Genomic DNA, 8,477 nt, shown 5'->3' on the forward strand with positions numbered 1-8,477 from the left:
CTATCTGGAAAAGATTATGAACTCCTCGGATAACTGTCTTCCGTTATATATAATATCAACCAATAATGTGGTTCTGTCGTTTAAAACAATTAATTTGTCTAATTTGCATAATCATATCGGCATAGTAATATTAATATGTGTATGGGTACGGTAAAAGCAATCCAGAAGAAATAATTTATTTATTGCATCTTCCCTAAGCTTAAGGAATTTCGAACGCATTTTCTGAAACTCCCTGCCTAATGAAAGTACCGGCAGGAATAACAGAGTGCTCTTAATGCTCAAAGCAAAAGGAGGAAGAACAAGTTGCTTGATATTCTGGAATGTATACGCTCATGAGTGTACAAATCACTATCGCTGCGTAATTGTATTCTGTTTAATTCAGTAGTTCTCAGCTCTAACGTATAGTGGGCATCATTGTGCCAGACAGAGCTTAAAATGAAAATTCTCGCTGTTCGGATAATCCGTTGAAATTAAACAAACGTGAATGTAGTATTTGTATTCAAGTAGAAGAAATGTATACATATAATTGTGGTGCTATAGATCCTTTCATCGGGCGAGGAGGATAGGGCGCGGATAGTTTTTCCTCCTTTCTGGCTTTGGCAATCCGGCGCGGCGCTGCTCGAAAGTATTGCTCTCACGTGCTGCGGAACGATTTCGAGATGTTTTAGATCTTACTTCGTGAAATTTACGCCATGTTCGTTCATATAAGGTCGTCAGGGAAGCCTTTTGGTGCATCAGTAACTATACTGTAGGCAGAAATGTCTTGGGGGCGCAAAAAAGTGACGCGCATTATCAGCCGCGGTGTACGCGCATTATCAGTCACGGTGCGTGTATGTGTTGTTTACTATTTTGTTTATATCAATTTTAATTCATTAAAGAAAACTGGCGTCTCTGTATTACCAGAATTAAATGGTAAATCAGCTCACTGTCTGATCGATAGGCGTAGGGTGTAAAACATAAAACATAAGAGCGCATGCTCGTGCACGGTCAACCTAAGGCAACCACGAAAAATCTGAGCGGCAGGCGCTATCAAATATTTGTGATACATTGGCATCGTTCTCACGCATATCAAGTCTAGTATACTTGAAATTACCATATGTCTACGCTATAGCCTTGCTGCATGAGGCCCATGGCGCTGCTCAACACAGCGATCACTGCGGTTAGTGAGCCAGCACGATACAAATATAAGCTGAGTACTTCGGCATTGCCTTTTTGGCCTATATAAAGCCATAATATATGAGAGGGTTCGCATAAAAAGAATGCGATGGCTATTTCTGAGCGCAAAATTTCCTTAATACGTGTGAGCGCGTCGTAGAGAACTGAACGAACACAACCGAAAAAAAAAAAATCGGTTATCATCCTCTTTCTCTAAAAAGCAAGAGAAAACGGGCTGGGATAATGCCGCACAACGTTTATAAATATATAACCACTGATGCCGTATGCTTGGACCATGCGCTGTATAGAACAAAGATATCTGTAATCCAGCACCTACTACTGCTTAGAACACTCGCGCAGTTCGTAAATGGTCGCTTTGCTAGACAAGCTTAATTCAGACTGTAAGGTATGCTGCTATTACTAGCCAAAACTATTTTATTCATGGGTGGAAGCCTCATCCATCCAACCAAGTAGCCACGCAATGTTACCGGCAGCGAACAGTTTGAAGGCTTGTCAAAGTATAACAGCACAGCTCCTATCGTAGCAGAACGGCACCCACGCTTTTGCGATCGTCGCGTATGTTTCATGGCTCATAAACCGCGGCTTAGAAATAGAGGATAATACTGCAATAAGGTCACATTAGTGATTGGAACATTCGCAAATACACAATTGATCTCCGAGGCTGATTGTAGGCTCAAATATGCGCGCACACATCGCGCGGCGTGTTCCGTCCACCTCAACGCCAGCAGAAATTCCGGCCATGATGCCTTAAACCACTTCAGCACGTCTCACAGAACCGTTTACCACGTACAAGACGCACTTCACACTAAACAGACCACACGACCGCGAAAACAAACGCCAGAACCTACCGCCGAGCGTATACCTGCCATGCAAATGACCGCTTTCACCCAAGCCAGTATGGCGCTGCTCATAGGCGGCGCCACTGCGATCACAATATGGCGGCGCCTACGAAAAAACGGTCTGTAGATATGGTTGAGCGCATCGTGTTCGAATCTCTGGCCTATATATATAAATTAGAGAACACCTTTTATGAAAGCCAAATGGACAAAATTAGTCATTCACTAGTGACGCTGAGAAACATATTAGGTCCTATGCATTGTCCTTATAGACAACGGCAGGCCTTAAGCTTGTTGTTTGCTTATATTCGGGATATTAGCTTGCTTGACAAGCCTAATGATATATATATATATATATATATATATACACACGCATTAGAGTGACCGAACTTCGTCACCAAATGTCATTTAACACGTAAATGCCAAGTCCACCTTTTTCACACCTTCTTCTTTTCTTCCACTATCTTGCTCACTGTCTCTCACGGCTTTGCAGTGCCTCATCTCCTCCTCCATGCAGAGTAGCATGTGGGCGACTGTACAAGCCGCAAGAAACTTCTGCGCGTCCTTGAAGAGCTATATATAATAATAACCATACAAACCCAACAGGCAATGAAGACAAGGAAAACATCGGGGAAATTAGCTGTTGTTGAAATTGTAATACAGAAAATGATGGAGAAACGGGAAATGACAGTAGACGAAAAGTTAACGTGCCGCTGGTGAGAGCCGAGCCCACAACCTCGGCATGTATTACGTGTCACCATCGGGCAAAAAAGGATATTCCACATCCGCCCGCCATGGCTCTGACTGGCGCTTGCTCACTCTCTCAGGGCCAGATCTATTGAACATAAATACCGAAGTTCGTGGACGGATTGGCAGCCGTCGCCGTAGCACAGTGGGTAGTGCAACGCACGCGTAATGCGGAGGTTGCGCGTTCGGCTCCAACCGGCGGAAGCTTATCTTTTCGTCCACTTTCATCTCTTTTTTTCTTCATTATTTTCTATATTTCAATTTCAACAACAGCTGATTTCCCTGATGCTTTCCCTGTCTTCATTATCTCTTGGCTTTATATGGTCATGCTTAACAAAAATCTAACCTCTCGGGTTCTCCTCTCTTGTTCATAGAGGGTTCTTTTTTTTTTTTTGCTGCACCAAATCTTTAGAAACTGTCTGTGGCAGACAGCACAGTTCTAATCCCTGATCTAAATTACTCGATCAGGCGGCCATTACTTCAACGAGGTATCAAAACAAGTAATTAAACAATTAACATAATTACGTTAATTACCATTCTAATTATTAACATCGCGGCCACTGTTTCAGTCTACAAATTATAGCCGGTGATTTCGCAAGTCGTGTCCACTTGGAACGAATTCTCCGGACTACACCAGTTTCAAGATATTAATTTTCAAAGGGACTGACCAAATGCATGCACTGGTGTTCCAGTTACATTTAAAAAAAGAACGCTGTTTTATTCATTGAAACCAACTGAAATTTGGGGGTAGACCAAGTTGAAATCTCGGGGTGGGCGCCCTGAAATTTGGGAGTGGGCTGACTGAAATTAGGGGCTGGGCCAACCTGAAATTTGCGGGTGGGACAACTTGAAATTTGCATGTGGACCAACCTAAATTTAGGGTTGGGTCAACTGGAAGTTTGGGGGAGGAAGGTGGCCCACTTGAAATTTGGGGCTGGCACAACTGAAACGTGGGGTTGGGCCAAGTGGAAATTTGGGGTTATACCTAGTTAAATTTGGGGGTGGGCCAACTTGAAATTTGGGTGTGGGCCAACTCGAGATTTTGGGGTGGCCCAATATCCAAGTGAACTCTGCTGAGGTCCTTCGAGTTACGAACACCTCGCTGGCAAGCGAGCGCGCTGAGGAGCTTGGCGCGTTTTCATTGGGCCTTGCCAAGGCGCAGTCAGAACGCAGGCGAGAGCTTGCGTGGACAAGTTACGCGCGCATAACACAGGCTTGCGAGAGCGATAGCGAGGGTAACATGACATCGCGGCGATGCACTCTCCCTTGAAGGATGCGGAGAGAAAACTTTAAAATTGTCTACTAAAGCCTAAGCATATTCTTTGCCACCGGAAAGGCCATCGGTAGACGCGCATAAGCTAGGAAAAGCAAGTAAACAAAACTAGACAAATACGAAATCACGCATTTATAGACAATTCTCAGAATTTTCATAGCTTCATTTACGCAGAAGTGTAACTGCAAATTGAAAAGTTGAATAAAATGATGATGACGACGACGATGACGACGATGATGAAATCTTACAATTATGTTTACAAAGCATTTGTGTTCGGTTCTCGGTGTTCTTTTATGTGGCTTTCTTGTGTGAGCTCGCAATAACTCGCCAACAGCAGAAAAACAGTAATGAGTGTATTGCCCTCTACTTCAGATACGCTGCTTCACTATGATACTTCCCGGATACAGCGGCAGCAAAGTAGGAAACACAAAACTCTAAAACCACTAACGTAGCACACTAATCGGCATAAACGATCCGAAGCGTAACTACAACACAATTGAAACAGACAGTACGAGAAAGAATGCCTGGAGCCCGATTCAGCAGGGCTAACGTGAGTAACAACACAAGTTTCCTAGTTGCTCTGACTAAAAATGAAAACAGGTCCCTATAGATGTCCCAGCTTGGTAAAACCAAAGGTCAGGGCTCGAGCTTCGCGCAGGTTTGCCAAAGCCAGGGTCAGGGGGTGAACTTTATTCATCGATCGTGGGTTTTTTTTTTTTCTCGCTTGGAAATAACATCAGCGTCATTGCTGTGTGTCCCTAACAGATTATTCTTCACGCAAACCTCGAGGAATATCTGCTAAAAGAAAAAATTTCGTTTAATCCTGGCGCTTCAAGAACCTGGAAAGGAACAGTAACAAGTCATTTGATGCAGTATGTTAAGTCCTTCGTTAAGTGCGCTGACATCTTTTGTCACGTGGCCCAAGAGACGAAAAGTCAATGGCTGTATATCTGAACCTCCATGGCATTCACCCGCCACTTAATGGCCGAATTCATTTCGAAATTAGTTTATTTCGAGTGTAAAGTCCGCACTTGTCTCTTCTTCAGGCGCCCAATTCCCAAATATTTTCGTTCATAAGAGCTATTTGCCATTGGCTTGCTGCCTCAATTATTGATGTGTCCAACATCAGAATTTAATGGCATCTATTATTAGGAAATATTCTAAGGCAAGAACTTTTTTTGTGAACACGCGTGCCCAGATCCACCTATCTATAGTTTTCTGCCGAACGGCAAAGGCGATCCATGAACGACGGGACCGACAATTTGAAAGCTATGGGCGAGATGTCGCCATTGTACCTCTATTGCTCGCATGATCGGCGACCTTCATGGTCAGCTCACAAATGATGTTAATTAGAGCCAAGCAGTAAACGTCCGCCCTAATTGGGCCCCGCTGGTGCAGGCGCGCGCGCCACCCGATCGCTGCAGCTTCGCAGGAGGCCGCCCGATGGCGTGGCTCGTCGAGGCCTCCCCGAGGGACCCCGCGGGCCAGCGGGGCACAGCTGTTAAGCTCTCCATCTTCGATTTCGCATAAGGCGCCGCGAGGCGCGGCGTTGCTGGCAGTACTGATGTTCGGCTGCTCCTTATGACCCGGCTTCGGAGCCCCGGCTTAGGACCCGAGCTCGCAATCAAGAGTCCATTATGCCTAAAAAAGAAAGCCACCTCCGTTTTATTTCCCAGGACGTATATAGCGTTTTCTAATGGCCCCGGATCGTTTTCTTTCGACTCAGCGCTGGCCAGGCCGGGTCGAGGAGCCGTTTTGTGTAAGGGCCGAGGGTGGCGAACGAGCATCGAAATCACGGCCAGCTAACCTCTGCGTTCAACCCGACTCTTGATCTCTGGACGAAGGAACACAAAGGGAGAGGGAGAGGGAAAAGAAGGAACACGAGAGCGTCCAACAGCCTTTCTGTCCTGATGGCATCGACAGACACATCTCGCGTCGCAGCCATCGATCGCCACTGACTGGTATACGACGCTTGTTCTATTTAGGGCGGTGCAACTCGCTCGCACGGCGCCACGACAGCCGTGCAAGCACGAAGCGCAGCAATGATGTGCAGGCTTTGTGCTCGACGTCTTCGGCAAGCCGCGGGTTGGCGAAGAACAAAGTGTTCGCCGGGCATTGGAATGATGTCTCCTGGCGAGCGCGCCATGCAAATGACCTCCAGATGGGGATTTAATTCTGCATAATGTTTTTCGGAAACCAGGCGACGAGCCTTGATGATCCTTGTGGCTGCTAGCGCGCCCCAGCAGAGAAGGGGGACGCAGAGAGAAAAAAAAATAAAGGGGGCGGGGACAGCGGCGTTAACGCACACCTAGGCAGGCACAGAGCGACGTATGCTCTTTCTCTGCCTATTTTGTCGCTAATGGACGGGGAAAAAATCGAACGGACAGATTTCGGACATGGTCGATCAGATGGCTTTTGCTGGAACTATCTTTTTCTTCCTCTCCCTTTCTGCGGGGGGAAAGACAAGGAGCAGATGAGGAGACATCGCAGCAGTCGCCGTTCCGAAGCGCGGGGCGCGTGCACCCGGTTCGTGGCATTTCTTCTCTCTTTGTTTGTCGGTCGTTTTACTTCTGCCGGCCAGAGCGAGACTGGGTGTTGCCTCGTGACCGTACTCTCTGACAAGTGGTCTCGGGGCACTTTCCTTGACCGCCAGTGGGAGTCATCTGCGACGCGGAGTAAACGAGGGGAGGGCAATGCGCAGGAGAGGCTCGACGACCGCATGCGGCCGTGGCGCCACGCTTCTTGACTTATCCAAGTTTGTGTTAAGGGAAGACATAGGCGTGCTTGTTTCGACAAGCCAATAACATTTCCCATTGGTCTCGTTTTTGTGCGTGCGTGCACGTGTATTAGAATCTGCTGCTGTTAAACGCCTCCCGAAAGGGCCATTCAGATGATACTAGCAAACGCAATGAGGCTCTGATGCTCAATATTGGGTCTTTCTTAACATGCCTATTCGACGCAGGGGAATCTCAATTCGTAACATAAGCCATCTGGGTCTTCATATCACGATTGCATTTAGAATTTTCTTTTTTTTATTTTTCGATATGAAACACTTTTGGCAACATTTCCAAGTATGCGAAGGCACATGCACATCGACACAAATTAGTGCAGCATTTGTATACACATGGAATATGCGTATGTGACTCCGGAAAGAACACTTTTGGCAGTGCTCGCTGTGTATACCTATGGCACTGAAAAAAATAAAACACCCGTTTTTGCCTAATGCAGAATTAAACCGTTATTTCTTACGTGCTTTTTGTCGCTTGGGTGGGTGTACAGTTTCAAAAAACCTGGAATTGCTGACCGTTTACTTTTCTTGCGCAGCATGTGGATAGCAGACCTTCCATGCGAAGTATAAATTAAATTAAATTATGGGGGTTTTACGCGCCAAAACCACTTTCTGATTTTGAGGCACGCCGTAGTGGGGGGACTCCAGAAATTTCGACCACCTGAGGTGCTTTAACGTGCACCAAAATCTAAGTAAACTGGTATTATCGCATTTTGCCCCCATCGAAATGCGGCCACCGTGGTCGGGATTCAATCCCGCGATCTCGTGCTTAGCAGCCTAACGCCATAGCCACTAAGCAACCACGGCGGGTATGCGAAGTATATGACAGCTACAGTAAATATGAGTTCGTTTCACTGACAGGCTTAATATCTTGATTGAAAAGCTAGAAGCAATATGACAAAATAATGCTGAAGACACAGCGCTCCAGTTCATATATTTGACAGCTGCCTCTTATGAAACCATAACTAGCAATCAACAAACATTAAGATGAAGATCTGTATCTCCAGTGCCGCTATACCTCGTGTGAACAATATGTGGACCAATCAGGAAGGATATGCAGAATAGATTGATCCGGCGTGGTGACTAGGCAAATGTGCTACTGTGCTACTAAGCAAAAGGATGCGGGTCGGATTTCCAGCCGCAGCTGCCGCAATCTGGTGGGAGCACCATGCCAAAATGCTCGCGACATTTGTCGATATTCTTGCTTTCACGGGCTAGCGAATTTCAGTGACAGTTACGCGACTGTCCTAAGCACGGATTTTAAGACGAAGCTTGCTTTGTTTGGCTGAAGCTTTCTTTCTTTGAATTTTGTCATAGCTTGTAAACGGTGTGTTGCATAAAAAAAATATTATGATAATAAAGCTGTGACCTCTAGGGTGCATAAAAACAAGCATTTATGGAGGTTAAACTTTGCACCCGATTAAAGTAAACAGAACTGTACTTATCGCTGTAAGTTGGATATAGCATTTATTTAAACGTTTCAATAAAGCTTCGCATCACATAAATTCCAACATGTGCGTTGGGTCTGCATATTTTCTTCTGCTCCTATTTTTTTGCTGCCGGTTTTTACTCTGCTTTGACCGAATATCCGCAACGTATAGGAGTCACCATTGAGGTTTAAAACAACTAAGACGGCGCAAAACAAGAAAGCACGTCG

The sequence above is a fragment of the Dermacentor albipictus genome, chromosome 1 (genome assembly GCF_038994185.2).
Source record: "Dermacentor albipictus isolate Rhodes 1998 colony chromosome 1, USDA_Dalb.pri_finalv2, whole genome shotgun sequence".
Taxonomy (NCBI): Eukaryota; Metazoa; Arthropoda; class Arachnida; order Ixodida; family Ixodidae; genus Dermacentor; species Dermacentor albipictus.